The sequence below is a fragment of the Callorhinus ursinus genome, unplaced genomic scaffold, assembly GCF_003265705.2.
Source record: "Callorhinus ursinus isolate GAN/ISIS: 27379988/994484 unplaced genomic scaffold, GSC_fseal_2.0 scaffold28, whole genome shotgun sequence".
NCBI classification, from domain to species: domain Eukaryota; kingdom Metazoa; phylum Chordata; class Mammalia; order Carnivora; family Otariidae; genus Callorhinus; species Callorhinus ursinus.
The window spans coordinates 6,295,638-6,317,126 of NW_027397090.1; positions in this window are offsets into that span (position 1 = coordinate 6,295,638).

Sequence of the window (21,489 nt, forward strand, 5' to 3'; positions counted from 1 at the left end):
ATAAAATAATAAAATAAAATAAGATAAAACATAAAATAAAATAAAATAAAATATAAAATAATAAAATAAAAAATACTTCTTGTGCTTGCATATAGCTTGTGGATATAAATAAGAAATATAAAAGAAATAAACTCCAGATCGTCCCCAAATTGTAAACAAAGTCAGTGCTAGAAATATGATCATTATGACATTCAAAAAAGGCATTGGCATTCGAAGAAGGCCTATTTACAGTAATTCCTTTATATAGAATCAGTTTTACAGGTAGATATGCATAGATCCTTGACATTCTAGAGTAGTTGAACAATAAATCAAAGCACTAGAACTGTAAAGTGAAAGGATGAATGAAGCTATTACAAAACAGGTACCTTAAGAAATTTCCTACTTAACATGAGGAACGGAAATTTGTTTTGGTAGCCTCGATGGTAATTCAGTTGTGTTCTTCACAAAACTTTACAAAATTTTATATGATATTTCAATTAAACTATGCAGAGATATAAATTTTTTCATAGTGTGTGCGTCAATTTACGGGACATTTTAACATTTTAGTGCTTTGTTCTTTTGCCTCTTGTAGATATTTCAGGTAATCATATATATGTTATTATATATATGTATGTCAGCTTTACAAAAATCAATGAAAATGCTTTCTTAAGATTGTCAGTTTTTGTAACACATTCTATAAATTCTCAATGCTAATTTCAATGACGTCAACATATCCTGACTAGGATGATCAGCTAATCTAAATATTTGAGAAAATGCCAATCTATACATTTGGCACTCACCATAAGTATGTGTTGAACGAATTAATTAGCTACTAACTAATTAATTGTTTCATATTATTGTATTACATTTTGACAGATATAGACAAGCCTTCCAATACTGCCTTTATTTTGTCAGGTGCAAAGGGAAAAGACAATGAACAAAATTTGTTTCTCTGTGTATATTTATAGTCCTAACTCTGGTAATGGAAAAGTTGGAATCTTTCTGCACAGAGACACTCTTGTGAAATGAAGATGAAAGTCCGTGTACCTTTTATAAAATATAACAATGTAAAAGGAACATATAGGTTCATTTTGTTTTGGTTTTGTGGTTACCAGTAGCGTTAAGTCCAGAGGAATTGCTTTATCTACTTGGATTTGTAAGGCACTGGCTAAACATTTTTTTTTTTTAAGATTTTATTTATTTATTTGAGAGAGAGAATGAGAGAGAGAGAGAGCATGAGAGGGGGTTGGGTCAGAAGGAGAAGCAGACTCCCTGCTGAGCAGGGAGCCTGATGCATGACTCGATCCCAGGACTCCAGGATCATGACATGAGCCGAAGGCAGTCGCTTAACCAACTGAGCCACCCAGGCGCCCGGCACTTGCTAACCTTTATAGCAACAATAAATGTGGTCCTTGTGGACGAACTGAGAAAAAAAGTTAGAAGAATTTTTTTTTTCAGAATTAACTTTCAGCTATAACTCTAAAAGCAAATGAAACTCCCAAATATAAAAAGTCAAGAAAGTCACTAATCATATAGGAATATTGATGTGAATAATCTGTTAGAAACTTTCTGCCCCCCCCCATTCCAAGTGGATTCGTGGAAATAAAAGAAAGCATAGCATATGTTATCATTAACAGCTGAGGGATAATCAGGAGTTAAATGTTTTATGTATTTGAAATGCCACATACTGCAGCCTTGGAGACATGACTCACTACTCTTGCTGCTTCTAGAGGATAATGAGTCATCAGCTCCAGCTACTTTACGGAGAGAGAACAAAAAGTAAAGGAAGAGAAGAAAAGAGAAAAAAGATCGTTAAAAGCAACCACTATGTGTTACATTTTTCACAGCATATTTATTTCTACTCCTTTAGTGTAGGCCTGGTAGTGAAGAGGAAGCAAAACGATGAGACAACATACAGTGTCTCTCACACACATTATGTGTTCACAGAGCAAAAGTATGTGCCTAAGACTCCAGCAAAAGATCTGATTTACTAAGGGATTTCCCCACACCCCTTCATGTTAGGCTCTGTCTTTGTTTTCTTTTTTCTTTTTTTTTTTTTTTGAGAGAATGAGATAGAGCATGAGAGAGGGGAGGGTCAGAGGGAGAAGCAGACTCCCTGCTGAGCAGGGAGCCCGATGCGGGACTTGATCCTGGACTCATGACCTGAGCCGAAGGCGGTCGCCCAACCAACTGAGCCACCCAGGTGCCCCTGTTAGGCTCTATCTTAAGCATTACTCTTCATATGGAGAAAGAGAGATATTCAGAATCACCAAGAACAGCATTTCACTGAAATCCCAAACTTTCTCCACACCCACTATCCACAGTCCGTGGAAACATTGCCTTAGTTGGCATTTGAAATGTGTTCACAGGTGAAAACATTTTGAGAAATAGTGTTCTAAATGGTTTTCCCTTTACCTCTAGATATGTCAATAGTCGAATAATTATCACATGTGCATGTGTATGTGTGTGCGTGCGCACACACACACTGAGTTAGTGGGATGATGATGATGATTAATACTCAGTTATTCCCAACATCACAGCAATAGAGAAAAACAATATATATATACATATTTTTTTTTAATTTTACCTGCTCAAGTTAATGAGGTAATCAAGTGGATAGTTGAAGTTCAAATGAGTACATCTTCATTGGACCTCACTTAAGGAAAAATAGACAAAACTATCTGTATAGAACAAGTGGAGGGAACTTTGTTTTCTTAACACATCACTGTAGGGAGGTGATTGACTGAGAATGTGATGGATTAATATTTGATAAGTTATCTTTCTCTCTTGCTACGGATTCAACAAGAAAAAATGAAAGGAATCACCCTGCCCTCCCCCCACAAAGTAAACTATGATTGGAATTCCTGAGATTGGAATTTCCTTATCCCTGTGGGCTTTGGAAAGAAAAAAGAAGTTTCTCATTAGGTCACGTCCCAGCAAGACAATTTTTTGGAGTTTTGAATATCCAGACCCATCTGTAGCAGCGTGTTTCAGTGTTTAGGTCAAAATCATTAGTAGAGTATGAAGTCAATTTACTGTATACTGACCAACATTTAAAAAAAAAATAGAAGAGAATAAAATGAAAAGGAAGATCATGGAAACTACCAGAGCGTTTCACATATTATAAAGTAAATATTATTTTATGAAATCTTGGCTTATAGTGATATGTGTATATACTTATGAGTGCCTGATATAAAGATATAAATGTATTCCAACTGAATGTTGTGTTTAAAAAAGCTTGAAGATGAGGAGTAAAGTACATGTACCCAAGAAAAGTAGAAAGTGTTGTGTCTTCCTAGTTATATAATCCAGAGAATACAATTATATCATAAGGAGTCATATATACATATGAAGATTGAAATATTGTTCATATTATCCCAAAAAATGAAAACAACCCAGTTATCTATCAGTAGAGGAATGGATAAAAAAATGATATAATATGAACAAACTAGATTCATAAACTTGAATCTATGCTGAAAATGTAATGGCAATCAAAAAGAGCAGTATCAAAGGATGATGCCTCTGAAGAAAAAAATTTAAACATCAAAACAGTAGTATATATTTTAGAAATGTTCACCTATGAAATATTACAACAGTATGATTGAGAAGGATGATTACAGACTCTGGGTAAAGGTTAACCCTGAGGAGAAAGGGTTTTGCACCATACCTAAAGCTCTCTTATTTTTTTTTTTATAAAACATTCTAAAATAAGTAGCATTTGTTAAACTTAAATGTTGGATACAAAGGTGGTTATTATGGACTTCCTTATTACTTTCTATATGTTTAAAAGTTTCAAAATTATATGTTTAAAGGAATCAGACATTGTGTCTGAGTTTTTTATCCAATATCATATTTATGAGATTCATCCATATTATCACATATATTATTGCATATATAAATTCTTTTTATTATTCTCATTGTCCTATGGTATTCCATTGTATAAATATCTCACAATTTGTATGCATTTTTTTCTAGTCAAATATTGGATATTTCTAATTTCTGGCTCCTACAAACTATGAGGTTATAAGTATTTTATATGTATCTTCCGATACTTTTGCTAGTTTCATGGGGTATGCATACATTCAACGTTAGTCAATACTGCCACATAGTTTCCCAGAGTTGTGCCAAGGTACACTCCAAAACAACAGTAAAGGAGAAATCCAGTCATTCTTTAGCCTTCTCACTATTTGGTACTGTCTTTTTTCATTTTAGCAGTTCTGATGTTGTGAAGTAGTATTACCTTAGAATTTTAATTTACCTTTCTCCAGTGACTTAATGAAATTGAACATTTTTTTTACATATGTGTTTGTTATTAGATATTCTCTTTTTTGGACTGCCCGTTCAAATTTTTGGTCCATTTTTCTAATGGACCATCTGCCTATTCCTTATTGATTTGTAGAAGTTATTTATATTTTCTTCATTCTTTGTACAATGTTCACAAACAGGTAAAACTCATCTACTTCAGTGTTTAATACTTTAAATTTAAATAAATTTACTTACACACACTCCCCATATGCACAATATGATTGGTCTAATCTAAAGAAGTAATTGCAGAATTCTTGGTCATGAGAGAAACAAGGGCTTCGACTTCTCTAGAACAGAGAGTCTACTTGAATCTGCTCAAATACCCTTGTAACACATTAGCATGGCCACAGAAGGGGTTAATGTTGGGGCATTAATGCAGGTCCCCACTACTGAGCTGGTCATCAGCAGGTGAGATCCTTGGGAAAAAGAACAAGGTGATCCCATTTCCCATTTCAGTAGATTTTCTGAAACTTTGTATTCTGGTACGACCTAAGGATAAAAGAAAAGGTGCTGAAAACTCATTTGTGTTGGACTTACTGCTATTCTCCTGTGTGAGTTTGGAGGTAAAGGCTAATTTTATTTATAACTTAGATGAATGCTACATTTTTTCCGTTTTAGTGTGATAATTCCGATGTCCACAAAACAAAAACAGCTAACATACTTGGGCTAAGGTCTTTCTGCCTTTCTATATTTTCTTTTGTAGTTGAGAAATCTTAGAGAAGACAGAAACTCAGATTCAGTGGTAGCTTAGTATCTATTCCTGTGTGACTGAGGAAAAGTCAGTGAATGATTTGGTGAGTCAGTTCTGACACTTCCGTCTGCAGGATCATGCTAGAATTAGTGATTTCATGTTGCATAAGTCTGTTTTATCTTTGAATATGATATCCCCCTTCCTCTCTTTTTATCCTAAAAAAATAAAAGAGAGAGAGAGAGAGAGTATAACATGGTCACGTTGGCTGTTATAACTAAATTTATTCCAATAAATTTTCAAGAAGTTTTGGAGGAGGAAAATTAAGATGTATGTTAAGATCAGGAGGTCAAACTCTGTTTTCTAGGCTCAAGGAGAGCAATGGAGCTATTAAAATCCAAAGTTGTGAAATTTCAGGTTTCCTAAAGCCAGTTTAACTATCACACATTTTGTACACATATTCTTCTACAACTCTTGGTAATTTGTGCCATCACAGTGATGTTTCCTTCTATGTCAACACACTTGGAGCAAAACCTTTTGGTGGGAAAAGAAAAAAATAGGAAGTCATTGCATAACAATATTTGTATGAGCAATAGATATTACTTATTCAAAAGCCCAAATGGCAAGAACACTCATTCATTGCTGGTAGGAATATAAAATGGCACAGCCTTTAGGAGATAGCCTGTCAGTTTCTTACAAAATTAAACAAAATCTTATGATATAACCCATCAATGGCACTCCTAGATATTTATTCAAATGACTTGGGGAATTTATGTCCACACAGAAACCTGCACAAAAATGATTATAGCAGTTTTATTCACAATTGCCAAAAATTAGAAGCAACTACCATATCCTTCAAGTGGTGACTGGATAACAAACTGTTGTACATCCACACAATGGAATTTTATTCAACGACAAAAGGAAATGAGGTATTAACCCTGGAGAAGACATGGAAAAATCTTAAATACATATTGCTAAATGACAGAAGGGGTATGAGAAGGCTCTATACTGTATGATTCCGACGACATGACGTTCTGGAAAAGCAAACTCTAGAGACAGTCGAGAGGTTCATGACTGCCAGGGGTGAGGAGGAGGAGAGTGGGAACAAGTGGGTGGATTTTTAGGGCAGGGAAACTCTTTTGCGTTATACTATAATGTTACATGCATGACTGAATGTACTGCATGGGAAGTAAAGCCTTATGTAAAACTAGGGCATTAGTCAATAATAATGTATCAATATTGGTTCACCAGTTATAACAAATACACCAGATCAATGCAAGATATTCATAATAGAGGACACCAAGGGACTCCTGGGTGGCTCCGTTGGTTAAGCGTCTGCCTTCGGCTCAGGTCATGATCTCAGGGTCCTGGGATCGAGCCCCACATTGGGCTCTCCTCTCAGCGGAAGTCTGCTTCTCCCTCTGCCCCTCCCCCCGCTTGTGCACACTCTCTCTCTCTCTAATAAATAAATTTTAAAATCTTTAAAAAAAATAATAGAGGACACCGAGGCCAGTGGAAGAGGGAATACGCAGGAACTCTCCATACTTTCCTACTCCATTATTCTGTAAACCTCAAATTTCTCTAAACACGACATTCTAAGAATAAGAGTTTTGGAAACATCATGGAGAAAAAGTGGTTTGAGAAGAACATAGGAGCTGAGAATGTGGGGGAAAGTGTAGGCAACTCTTAGACATACGCATATACTTGCATAACATCGTGGGAAAATGGGGAGCAACAAGATATTAATTGTGATGTAGGATTAGAAAATCTGAATATATTTTTAATTGAAAAATATATAAAATCATTAAAGGAAGAGAGTTGAAGGTACAGGAAAAACAGGATAGTTAACAGAACAAGCTTCCAGACACTTTTGGGAGGACAGAGATCTGGTACAGAACAAGAGTTACTACCTTTTAGGATGAGGGGTATCCCTTCTACGGAGAAACTTCTCACAGCCTCCTTTTCTAGTTGACTATTTGATGGGAGATAAAAGAGAAACACCTCGTCCTTGGGTAGAACAAATGTAGTCCTGCTGAGGGCCAGAGACAGAAAAGTGGTGGCAAGAAACCTCACCTATGTTCAAAGGGAAGACAATGTGAGGATACAGGGAGAAGGCGGCCATCTACAAACAAAGAACATTTTGGAACAAGTCCATCCCTCACGGCCCTCAGAAAGAACCAACCCTGACAATACCTTGATCTCGAACTTCTAGCTTCCAAAACTGTGAGAAATTAAATTTTTGTCAGTTAAGCCTCCCAGTCCATGTTATTTTGTGATGGCAGCCCTAGCAACTATTACAGACATCTTATTTAACCAAGGACATGCTTGATTAAGTGCCCCATATAGACTTAAAGCCCCACTAACATATGATTAATAATTTTTCCTTGTAGAAAATTCAATCAATTAGCTAATTGTGTGTTCAGTAATGTTTTTTGTAATTCCTGCTAAATCTATGAGCCCAGTGACCAGAGATAAATTATAAATATATTATAATGGAGAGAAGATGGAATGTATAATGGATTTCTGTGAGAAATTTCTCTTCTTTTGAAAGATATTGCTACTTGCCTCTTACTTAATCCTTTCCAGTGACCCTCCCTCCATGATGTAATGGAATTGAGACTAGAGATTCTTGAAGTCTTAGGAGAGGCAACGGATGGGTCAGAATGCCTCCCTCAGGAAGCCATTGCCCTGTCATGCCTACAGAATTATAGCTAAAGATCAACAAATCACTTAGTGTGCATCCCCAAGAATGTGAGGTCCAGAAACTTCTTACAGTTGAAAAGAAATTTATCTCACTGATGAAGAATAAAGATAAATTTTGTTTGCACTACTTTATATAAAAAAAATAGCTGGACAGTAAGATAAACTTTTGACTGATATTTATCTTCTGGTGTCCTGAAGCATTGATATCACAAAAATATTAAAAATATTTTATATGCAGTAAATGGTTATCTCTAATTTTGACAAAGTCCTAAAGCAACCTCTTTCACTTCCCTATTGCAAGACAGATGTAACTTAGTTTAATGGTAACAGATAATGCTTGGGTTTTGCAACAACACACTACCTTTTTTTCCTCCATGCATGATGCCATGAAATTTAAGACCAATTTTGATAACAGAATGATTTGAGATGTCTTGCAATGCCGTAACTGTAAAAAAAAAAAAAAAAACTATTGGACGTGACTTCTGTGTAGCTAGTTAGTATATAAAAATCATCTTTGAATTTTTTTAGATATTTTATATTTTTATACATCCATGCAAATATGGAAGATCATGAAACTGTCATAAAATAAGCATCAAAATATAGGATAAAAAAGGGGGGAAATGCTGCACACATTTTATAACCAAGATCATCTTTAAGCTCAAAGCCAAACATGCAAATTCTAACATTTTCCCTAAATCTGCTACATAACCAGGAGTCTTTTGGAAAGACTAAAAATAAGCAAAATGTGAAAAAGAAACAATTCTAAATTCCTCATATGATAGCCAGATTCAGAAGAACCCCAAGAAATTTAAATTCTGCTAATGAGTGTACAGTGGACAACCGAGAAAATTAAAGATCCTTACGCTTCATTGATAGCTCTTCTTCCTATTTGAAACTATATCCCTGTTGCCTGGTTAAGGTCTTGCATTTTTAAGAGGCTGTGGCAGGTGCTTGCAATATGCACATTGCAGTTTAATTTCCATCTGGGTGAACAAGAAGTCAGCTGCCTGGAGCTGAGGCATATTTGCTGTGAACACAGGTAAATTTGTTTAAAGTACTCTAAGTGTAAAGAGAATAAGGGCTTAGTTGGGTGAAGAGGGAGCACAAAAAAACTCACCAGGATTAGAAATGATGGGTTAAGCAAATACTCTTTGCAGCATTTGATATTTGCAATATGGAAATGAAATGAAGATCAGAAGAACTGCCTCATGGACTTCTTAAAATTCAGTATTTCCTAAACTTCCTTTAAACCAAAACATCTAAGTTACATTTCTATGTAGCTTGAGTGTACGAAGTTTCATATCACTATGAGATATTTTTTAAAACTCGATAGATGGGGTTTTGTGAAAACAAGTACTGCTTTGAAGAGAGCTATTGTATAGTGAATGTCACTACTGTAAAAAAGGCTTTCTGAGAAAATGAGTGAGGAGTCCATTTTGTGAACAAACCTGTTTTGCTGAAGGAGTTACTAAAGTTCAGGATGTGTCACTGTGGTTTGATGAGTCACGACTTTAAAATTTGCCCCAAAGTGGGGAAGAAGGGGAGGGAGATTTGCAAGGGATAGCATAGTCCTGTCAGAAGCTAAGTAATGGCAATATAATATCATTCCTTTGCTTGAAATACCTGTATTTTTCTTAATAGGTAGTTCAATGTTAACATGGCAGATGCTTAAAACGGAAGCCTGAACTCTTAAAAAAAAAGAAGAAGAAGAAGAAGAAGAAGAAGAAGAAGAAGAAATGTATTTTTCAAATGACTCATTTCTCTTTAAGAAGTGGTAGAAAAGTTACATTTTTCCCCTGCACTCAGAACTGCTTAAAGGACTTGGGTCTTGAAGAGACCAAAGTGCTTAATAAATTACAGTCAAGTTATTTCAGCTATCTGAGCACATTATGTTTTATTTCTGCTGGTCTCGTGGAGACTTAGAAAAGACATTAAGACTGATGTCTAGGACAAGGCATTCTCTGACTTTGAGCTTCTCTCTGTTGAAATCCTGTTCATATTTTCAGACCCAGTTCAACAGCCAATCCTCTATAGCATAACTTCAGATCTCTATAGAAAGGAGTGTTGACTTCTCTGGAAAGCAAACAGCACATTGGTTGGATCTTGAATACAGAATCATTTCATTTGAATTTTCAGTATGCCTGTTTTTAATATCTCTCTCCTCTACTAGACTGTTTCTTCAAGATGAATTTTTATTCATACCCAAATTGTCCACAGGGCTTTGCACATTTTAGGAGCACACATACAAAACTTAAAACATGTATTCAATCATTTGGCAGAATGATCTGGATCTATCCAGTCATATGCAAGTTCTCCAAAAAAATGTTAGCAATCACATGTGCTAGCTGCTCTTTCAGGCATGGGGAGAACTTGGTTAAAAACAATACAAAAATTTACCACCCTCACAGAACTTACAGGCTAAACACACAAGTTGCCCTATGTTAGAGAATCTATCCTGGAAAGGAAGCTTACCATTCTTTGCTCTATGGAATTTCCAAATAGTCTACTCACAAATAGTGCAGATTTTGAAATTGTACTTTTGACTCATGAGGTGATCTCAGCCAGCAGATTATAAATGGAAGATTGTCTGATGGCTTAGGTAATACTCTTGTGGGCATAGCCAATATCTTCCATAGACAAACAAACAAGCAAAAAGGAAAAAAAAAAAAAAAAAAACAAGAGAAGATTGATAACATAAGGCAACAATAGTTAAACCTTTGAAGGCATCAAAATTCAATTCTCTGCCCCTTGTGGACATGCTGTGAAGAAATCACATCTACCCCTCCATAATGTCAGTCACAAAAAGGTCCTGAGAAAAGGAAACTTTGAAAAAACCATTATTAGCATTGTGTCTAAGGGTGAAAGTTACATTCAGGAGGAATAGCTTGTCCTACATGGGCCAATAAAAGCAGGAGCAGGGCGCCTGGGGGGCTCAGATGGTTAAGCATCTGCCTTTGGCTCAGGTCATGATCTCCAGGTCCTGGGATCCAGTCCCGTGTCGGGCTCCCGGCTCAGCGGGGAGCCTGCTTCTCCCTCTCCCTCAGTTCCTCCCCCTGCGCTCTCTCTCTCTCAAATAAAAAAAATCTTAAAAATAATAAAAGCAGGAGCAATACAAGAGGAGGATCAGAAGACAAATCAATGAAAGCCAGCTGTAGTAGCTCTCAATAGAGGAGGGGCAAGAGACCAGACTGTTCCAATTCCGTGTAAAGGGCCAGAGAGATAGTAATATGGAATTACTAATACTTAGTGAGCTCTTGCGGTGAGCCAGGTAATGGCACATAGCCTTTACTAGGGAGGCGGGTTCAAGACAGAGGGAAGAGCTTAGCAAGGTAAGCATTGCGGGATCCTCAGTAACTCACCAGAGAAAATAGCATTAGGAGCAAGGGAAGCTTTTCAACCAGCTTGTATCATTTTGCTATTTAATTAACCTCTCCTTAATATCAGAATAACCTCTTCATATATAATAACCTCTCCTTAATATAACTGATATTGTCGATTTGTGTTTGGGGATTAGTTAGGATTGCTAGTGCAGCAGCTGAACTCCAGCAAGTTTAGTCAGAAAGAGGGATGTGTACAAGAAAGATACTAGGGTGTCTTTGTAACCCGAGCATAGATCTGGCCCTCAGACTCCTAGAAGTGGGAATTAGAATGCAATTAGAAGTTTCTTTCTTTCCCTCATCTCCATATTAATCAGAGTAGCTTTTCTCCTAATAGAAGGAAACTTGACAGCCACCGTTCTTGTAGTTCACACTTCTGGATGTTTCTCTGCTGGAGAAGCATTGTTTCTTCTCCTGTTTAGGAAGAAAAATCCTAGAAAAGTGTTCCAGTTGACCTAGCTTGGATAAGTGGCCTATAGTAAATTGTCCACTGTGGACAGAGTGTTGATGTACTATAATTGGAAGACCCTACTAGAGCTTGTTGGTTGGTTTTTATCCAAAAGAAGATATGGTTGTTCTTAGCATCAGGAGGAATGCTTCTTAGACAAAATAACAAATGTTCACAACATTTTTTCAGCATTGGAATCCACTGTCTTGTCCTCAGTACTTCCTTTTATTCTGTGGAAAGGCTTAAAATCTATAAACTTCAGTCTAAAATTGATTGCCTTTATCTCTCCCTTAGTATAGCTGAAAAAAGTCTCCTGTAGTCTCTATAGTGATTTGTGGATAATAGGGAATTCTAAAATAAGTAAACTTTTTCCCCATTGCTCCCATCACATAGCAATAGGCACAGAACAAATTCTTCTGGTACTGACTTAATCTGAAAAAGTCAAATCCCACTTTCAGTATAAATATCATCTCATTATTATTTGAGCACCAAGGTTAATTGGTTTAATGTGTATGCATCTGAGGTTTTTGCGAAAGTGGTTCTGTAACCACTTGTGACAACTATAATATGACAAAATTTGAAAATTTACGTAATGAAAGCCTTTTTTTTTTCTTTTTATAATCATCATAGAATCTCATTTCCTTTATTCTTTGGCTTAGTGAAATATTGTGAAGATGGGGCAAATACGGTCCATATCCCTGCACAACCACCAACATGATCTTTTGTCGTTCTTTTGACTTGTTACTCTAATCACAATCCTTTCCGTTTTATAGTACAGCACTGTTTGCAAAGTCCCATCATTTTACCAGGTTGTCTGTCATGTACTTTTTTAGCTCAGCGTCAGTCCAACATAACTTAGCCTTTGGGTTAGAGATTTGTTGACTATGAATAAGGTATGCTTTATTGTATAGATATAGACAGAGATAAAAAGAATTAGAACTGAATTTTCATGACCTTCCTTGAGATGTATAGGTGGAGAGCCCTTAAAGCTACCAAATTTGAGAGAATTAGAGCTTATTAAAAGCATTTTTGTGAGAAGTTTCATGGCTGGTTTGTCATGCCTTCAGTCTCTGTCAGTTTACTGCTTAGTTTGGTGGTCCATTTGTAGTCAGAGGGGATGAGAAGTATTCAATTAAGGTTTATAATCTGGAAATTCTGGAAAATCCATCCCTGATAATAGAGACGTAGAATGTCCATCATTTTACACCTAGGAAAAGCACCACTTTTCATATGGAATCTGGGACTTATGTTCAGATGAGTTCTTAGAATTCACACGTAAGTCAACAGTGCATTTACCTGCCTGACTCAGTCAGTAGAGCACGCAACTCTTGCTCTCAGGGTTGTAAGTTCGAGCCCCACACTGGGTGTAGAGATTACTTAAAAATAAAATCTTAAAAAAATAGTGTATTTACCAAAGGTACTGATTCAGTCATTTTGTAGTTATAACTCTAAATAATATATATGTCACTGATAGCTCCAGAAGGTTTGACCCAGGTTCTGAAGACTAGAAAACAATTGCCCAAAGCCTGGGAAGCTTCATGTGCAATATTACATTTAGATCTCCTTTAAAAGAAAACCAAAATATGACTCAAAATATTTATTTTGTTTTAAGAAATAAAGAAGATATTCTTCCCTTAAAAAAGAAAGCTATCTTTATATGGAGATCGGCACTGTGAGATTATTAACCAACATCCCTTATTTTAAAATTTCCTTTCTCTCCCAATGGTTATTCTTTTCATGTTGTTTTATTGATGCCTGAAGTAATGACCCTCTTTCACACACATTCATAGATGGTAATTCATTATAAAGGAAAGTGATGGTTTCAGGTAGAAGTCTATAGAAGAAAATTGGCGAAGGTGGGTATATAAATATATATATTCCATCAATGTCAAGAATATATGTATATATATGTATACACATATATATATACATATATACATATAGTGAAATAGTGAAATCATTCCTATTTCTAATAGACCCTCTTAAGCAACCTCTCTATTCATTAAGAGCCTGTTGTCCTGGTTCTGTTCCTATCCTTAAAATGAAAACTTGTTTTGCAGTTTTAGGGAGAAACTCTTTCCCTCACTATCATTTCTGAGGGAAAGCACAGAACACATTTTTACAAAGTAAAAAAATAAGAGTTTCATCTCTTGCCTTGATGAAAAACAGACCTAAAACTGGGAAGATAAAGCAATGACTCCATATTATTTTTGTTCGTTTTATTTTATTTTGTTTTTCTCATCCCATAGTTAAGAGCTAAGACTCTGATGAATTGCCTCTTTCTCTCGCATTCTACGTACTTGGCGCCACATGCATCCCAAGCCTAACAAAACCAAATTGCTACCATTTTTCAAATAATCTTGAATCCCACTTGTGCATATGTGCTCATCATGTTCCGAGTAAAGATGCTTCCTCTCTTCCTCCCCATGTTTTTATATTCTTTCAAGTCCAGCTGCAGTGTACACTATATACTCCTTAACTTTCTCATTCAGTCCTTTGAGTAATCAATCATATTCTTGTTTATATTAGTACTTAGCATTCCATAATCTTAGAAACTTCTTTAGAGCATCCACTCCTTTTTAATGTCCCTTTAATTTAAACCCTAAAAAATCCTATTAGAAATCATTACCATCTCCATCTTTCTATTGATATGAGACGAGGCTCACAGAATTTCAGACATTATTTTTCCTGAAGGAAGAGTGAATTAAGTGATTAACAGTTGAAGTCAGTTCAGTTTGTTGTTTAGGACTACCTATCTACCTACCACATGTAACTGGGCTCAAAATGAAGTTGATGTTTGAATTGATTGTTATTCACACATTATCATTTAGAATTAGAAGGAAAAAATTAGAAAACTATAATTAAGTCTTAAGAAGAAGATTGCGCTGGGGCACCTGGGTGGCTCAGTTGGTTAAGCGTCCAACTCTTGATTTCGGCTCAGGTCGTGATTTCAGGGTCCCGAGATCAAGTCCCACTTCAGGCTCTGCACTGGGCATGGAGCCTGCTTGGGATTCTCTCTCCCTCTGCCTCTGCCCACCCCCACCCCCCGCCCCCCACCCCCATGCAGACTCTCTCTCCCTCTCAAAAAAAAAAAAGTGTGCTGAACTTCTTTTTAATGAATTTGGTGTGAATATATAGTTACGTGTGCGGTTATCTATGTAATTACATGTTTGATATCTATCTCCCCCAACAGACTGAAAGAAGTTCCTTGATTTATTTCTTATTAGTTTCCTTTTCTGGCACAATGCCTGGCACATAGTAGGCACTTAATAAATACTTCTTAAATGAGTAATGAACAATGAGCTACCTCTATATTAGAATGAGTTCATTTGTCCAAAGAATTCTTTAATAATAAGTAATCAGACAGGATGATCTGGTTTACTTTCCGTGATTGGGAAGCTGATAATGTTCTCTGACAGTAGCCCAGAGGAAATCTCCTGGGAGTGCTTATACAGAATAAAGGTGAACAACATAATACAATGCAGGTTCTGGGACTGAACAACAGATATGGAAAATTGATCTCTTGAAATCAATTCTAGTTTCGGTTTCTGCATTCTAACATTTGTCTCCCTTTCTTCATCTTAAGATGAAATCCTTCCCTATTAATGATATGATGACAATAATGAAGAATGGCTTTCTTGTTTAATAACCCATTGTAGACCTGTTGTTAACTAACACAATTTCTAGTGATCAGAATAGGAGTTAGAATGATTTCATTGCTAGGGGCGCCTGGGTGGCTCAGTCAGTTAAGCATCTGTCTGCCTTGGGCTCAGGTCATGTTCCCAGGGTCCTGGGATTGAGTCTCACGTCAGGCTCCCTCCTCAGTGGGGAGTCTGCTTCTCCCTCTCCCTCTGTCTCTTCCTCTGCTCTCTCTCTCTCTCTCAAATAAATAAATAAAATCTTAAAAAAAAGAATGATTTCATTCCTAGGGAAAATAAATATTTAGGTATATAAAAACAAACAAACAAAAAACCAGCACTGGGAGGTAGGGGAGGGTGGAGAGGAACACACTAAGGGTGAAGCTAACAAAGAAAATAAAAGATAAAAGAAGCACTATTAATACCTGCCTGACTTGAATAAGTTTGTGAGTAAATAAATACTTCACATGGGGCTAGTGCAGAGAGATTTGAAATTGAATGAGTAAGGAGGAAATTTAATCATTATAAACCTGAATTAACCCTCTTTGTTTTTTTAATGCTCTGGGTTACTGATGATATAAAGGACATCTACAATCAATCAGGGTTTTTTTTTATCTACCTGTGACTCTGAAACTCTGAAACCTAAATCTTGCTGAGCATCTGCCTAGGTGGGCTGGTGGCAAGGTAATGGCGTGATTGTTTTTATTTATACGGCTGACTGGCTGACTCCTTGTGGCTTAAGATTGAAACTCAACAGATTCCACCCTGTAGTGTATACTTGGCACAAACAGATCTCTGAGGCATGCTTGAACTTTCCTCAAAAGGGCAAATGGAAACCAAGGAGGGTAGGAAGGGACACCAGCAGCCCCATGTCTGTCTCTGGCAACTTTCAGAGAATAAGCAGCTCTCATTCCCCCAAGGTTTTTACACTGAGTGGTCCACACTGCTGTAGTATAAATGTTTTACCTCCCATAACAAGGTCTGATCATTTAAGTTGTAAAACTGAGTTGGTTCTGTTCTGCTGCAGGACAGATGTGTGTGTGTAACATTTACTCAATGTCAAGGTTCCTAGATGGCAGTTAACTTACATCTTCTCCTTATTTTTATGAGGGTCTTTTTTTTTAAATTTTATTTATTTATTTATTTGACAGAGAGACAGAGAGAGCACACAGGCGGCAGAATGGCAGGCAGAGGGAGAGGGAGAAGCAGTCTCCCCGCCCCAGGAACTTACATTTTCTTATTATTTTTGACCAAATGATAATTGACAGCATTGCATTCGGAAAAGTTTAAACACATTGGGACAGTAGACTCAGCTACTGGATCTGGATCAAAAGGGACCACAATTATCACACTATGTTCATTTTACTTTGACTTCTGCATACAGTATACAGTACAGTATAGATTTTTCCAAGAACAATAAGGCAAGTAACGATTCAAAAAGGTAGGTCTAATCATGGTCACTATTCCACTTAAGGCCATTTTATTTAGAAAACATCAGAACTATGCTTACTAAAACTAGGAACAATTATTTATTAATAATTTGCTACATTTAGGGGCACCTGGGTGGCTCAGTTGTTAAGCGTCTGCCTTCGGCTCAGGTCATGATCCCAGGGTCCTGGGATCCAGCCCCGCATCGGGCTCCCTGCTCGGCGGGAAGCCTGCTTCTCCCTCTCCCACTTCCCCTGCTTGTGTTCCCTCTCTCGCTGTGTCCCTCACTGTCGGATAAATAAAATCTTTAAAAAATAATAATAATAATAATTTGCTACATTTATAAGACATCTCAAACAAGGCTTCAAACTACTTTGTTGAATGGAATAAATATGTATATACATATGCATATCTGTTTATATGTATATCTATCTATTCACTTATTTTTATGAGTGTAGATGGTAAAGTTGTCTTCATGCTAAGAATTATGTCACTATGCCAATTAAGTATATCATTGATTTTCTGGAACTTTATCTTCTGACTACCTGATTCTTAAACTGGGACAATAACACCCTAAGAGCAGGTATATTAAAAAGCTCCTAGGGGCACCTGGGTGGCTCAGTCAGTTAAGCGGCTCACTCCTGATTTCAGCTCAGGTCATGATCTCAGGGTCCTGGGATCGAGCCCCACATCGGGCTCCATGCTCAGTGGGAAATCTGCTTGAGAATTCTCTCTCTCCCTCTCTTTCTGCCCCTCCCCCTGCACATGCTCGCACATGTGCACTCTCTGTCTCTTAAATAAGTAAGTAAGTAAATAAATAAATAGTTCCTAGCATTTTTGTCTCAAATATATCACTATGAAGTCTTAAATCAAAGAGATAGAAGTGAAATCCTATCTGTTACATCTGTCAGGAGAAAAACTCCCTATTAGTTTACTACTTCAGCAGTTACAAAACTTTTTTACATATATTTATTCCAGCCTCACAATTATACTGTGGGAAAGGTAAGGGAGGTGATTATTACCATTGTACACATTTCAGAACTGAAGCCTGATGAAGTTGAGAGTTAGCTAAAGTCAATGATTAGTAAATAGAGGAGTCAGGACTTGAATTTACATCTTCTATCTTCTTTGAGAGCAGACCATGGTGCCTACCTTAGCTTAGATATCTGGAGGCATAAAATTCATAAATTCTAAATATAGATTGATAAAACATTATAGGAAACAAAATTATACATTGACAATAAAATCCAAAAAATGAGACGGGAATATGAGGACTTCAGGGACAGTGAACCCATATACATTACAATTGAACACTGAAAAATCACATAGTTAACTGTCCTATCTATAGTCCCATTCTCAGAATACATAGAACTATAGGCATCCACTTTGTTTCCCCTCTTTAGGAGGGTGTGGGAGCCTCAAAAGGACAGGTACGTTTCTAACTGCTACATCATTATTTAATTTCTGGCATGATTCTTGAAAAACCAGCTCTCCTGGAGTCAGCGTTCATTGTGTGTTCATTCTATTCAAAGTTTTCCTTCTTCTTGAAATTTTGTTCTCAGTAATTTTTCATAGCTGACAGCTGAAACAAAGCAAGGTGATAAAATGAGACAGTTTGATTTATTCATTGCCATCAGAATGAAGGGAATGCAATGTAAAGGCATTGTGCATGCTTAGTTTTTGTCCATCTGAGATTTTTTTCTCTGGGCTGATCGGTCCTGAACTCTATTGTTTTTCATAATTTTGTTTGACTTTTTCTGTGAAATTTTTCATCATTGAATTACCTTTTACTCTTCAGTTCCTATGTTGAAATCTTTCATTATTTCTTTGCTACTATTCACTAAAATCATTGACTATAAATAAATGCTTAGTTTCCAATTTTCTTAGAGTTTTTCAGAAACATACATAAATAAACTGACTCTCCAGACAACTTTCTTTGTATTTTTGGTTTCAAATAAGTTATAAGCCCTGCAGAATTGTCAAGAATAAGTTCTATCGATTATAGCAAATGTAATACAAAATGTCAGTATTCCAACTTCAAAACAAACCAACCAGAAAAATACCAAAGCATAAACTGAGTCAAATAGATAGATGTCATGGTTTACTTTGATCTTTAATTAAATGAACTTCTGAATACTCTGCCACTCTGTATCTGAGATGTATTTAAATTACTGATGACACTATTGATTGGAATTCATGTTTTATTCATCTTTCTAGAAATTTAGAAAATGTTATGATGTAAAATACTTTGCTTGCATTGATGACATGAATGACATAATTTGGCAGAAATACTAAAAATCCCATCTTAAAGACTTTACTAATTGTTAAAGAGCAAAAAACAAATCATTTGATTTTCATCTTTCTCAAGCTACTGGTCTTAAATTTAAAAATAAAATTATTGAGATGATGATGACGATGCCAAAAGAAAAGAAACCTGAAAAATTCTATAGATTCTGAGAGTAAAATATAGGAATGATTTTTAAGAAACAAACTTTAGGAAACCATGGATTTCTTCTTAAGGAGATAAATTTAGGAAAGAAAAAAAAAAAAGCAACCCAATCTACCATGAGTTTATCACTTTCAAAGGAGAGGAGGTTTCGAAACTTCGGATGGGTCATTGGTAGATTTCTTTGCCTAAGAGTGTGGTAACTCACGTAGCACAATTTCAGGTAGAGAAACAATGTCATTGAGACAGGTTCCAGGAAATACCCCGTCCTGTTTCACATGCTACACATCTGGTGTAAGGATGGCATAACTCCTCTCTGAGCATATGGCAGGACATATGCGGAAATACAGGGAGTACCAGTCAACGAGTACTTCTTGAAAGTATCTGGATTGTAGATGGTTTCCTCAGGTGTCACCAAACAGAAAACCGCTCTGATGAGTGAGTATAAATGCCGGGACTTGCTGCAACCAGCTGATCAGGGTGGGGCCATCATCATCAGCCAAGGCAAGAACTACATCACACACCAATTGCAGACATCATGCTGGTTCTTGGCCAAAGTCCTTAATAAGATTATTAAGAGATAAATCTCTTCATTCATTGTAGCGTGTACAGTGTGAATGACAAATGTTCATCAGGGTAGCTGATCCTTACGAGCATTACGAGACTCTTACATATTACCAATAGGGTTGTTAAGTGTAAAGGCTGTTCTGCTCCTTGGCTATTTTGATTACAGGACTGGACACAAAGAAAAACTCATAGGTAGGAACAAATTTACCTGAACTTTACCAATGTTTAATGAAACATTGAGTTATGAAGACTTTTTATTAAATTATTTTTATTTAAGCTATAATTTAAAATGTTAGATGAAAACTAGAAGTAGTGCAGAAAACAAAAAGAATCGAAAAAATAGAGATCATAATCCAATTTTATAGAATCAGTCATTATAAAGTATATATATATAAGTTATAGAATAAAGCAATGACAGGTAAAGATTTAAAGCTAAAATTAGAACTAAACCACTTCCAATCATACCTATTTCTCTTGTTCCCCACACTTCGTTTTTTTAAAGATCTTTTTGCGAGAAAGAGAGATAGAGAGAGAGAGCATGTGAGAGGGGAGGGGCAGAAGGAGCGGGAAAGTGAGAATCTCAAGCTGACTCCCCGCTGAGCCAGGACCCTGAGATAGTGACCTGAGCAAGAACCAAGAGTCAGACACCTAACCGACTGCGCCACCCAGGTGCCCCTCTATTTCCCACCCCTTCTGATGTAGAAGCTGAACATTATCCACAGAGAAATCCTGTCATCCATTCAAAATCAGCTTTCATATTTTCTGTCTTCCAATTTTGCTTCAGGCCCACCTTAAGTAATAAAGGCAAAAGATAACATTTACTGCTTACATACACACTGTCCAGCATTATGCAGAAAGTTTGTAACATATATTCCTGGAGGTAATCCTCCTAACAATCTGCAAACTGGATACCACTATTATCCTTACCTTATAGGAAGCCTCACACTGATTGGTTAAATAACTTGCTGAAAGTCTCCCAGTCCCTAAATGGAAGAATTAGAACTTAAACTCTGGGCAATTATTCCCTAAAGACCATGCTTTGAAAAACTATGCCATAAGCTATCCAAGAGCAAGCTTCTTTCTTATAGAATTTGAATCTGAATTTGAATACAATGTAGTGTTAAGTGAGCTTCAAAATTTATGAGAAAATCAATTAAGCTAGGGGAGTAAAACTATATGTTTCACACACACACACACACACACACACACACACGACACACACACACACACACACACACAGTGTTCGTTTTTTGTTTTTTGTTTTTAGCCATTTATTATAGAGGTCCTTAGACAAGTGACTTTACATCAGTTCCCTCATCTATGAAACAGAGATGGTGTCACTTACTTCTTTGTGTCCGTGTAAAGGATGTAGAAAATGATGATATATATTTTAAGAATGATGAGATGACAAAATAAGATAAGAGCTAACAGCAGAGATTCTGGAATCCAATTGCTGGACAACAAATCTGATTTGTTACTTACTAGCTTTGTAACTATTTGACAGAGAGAGACACAGCGAGAGAGGGAACACAAGCAGGGGGAGTGGGAGAGGGAGAAGCAGGCTTCCCGCTGAGCATGGAGCCCGCCGCGGGGTTGGATCCCAGGACCCGGGGATCATGACCTGAGCTGAAGGCAGATGCTCAACGACCAAGCCACCAAGGCGCCCCTAGCTATGTAACTTTTAATAAGTTTTGTAATCTCTCTGTGCCTCAGTTTGCCATCTGTAAAATATACATAGCAGTTAGTATTCCATATAGTTGTTAGTGGATTATAGGAGAAAATCTGTGTAGAAAGTTTCGCGTAGTATCTGGTACATAGACATTTCTCGAAGATTCATTTTTGTTTCCTCGCATCAAATGGACTAAAAACTACGTTCCAAAAATAAGAACAAAACTGGTTCCTAATTAGAC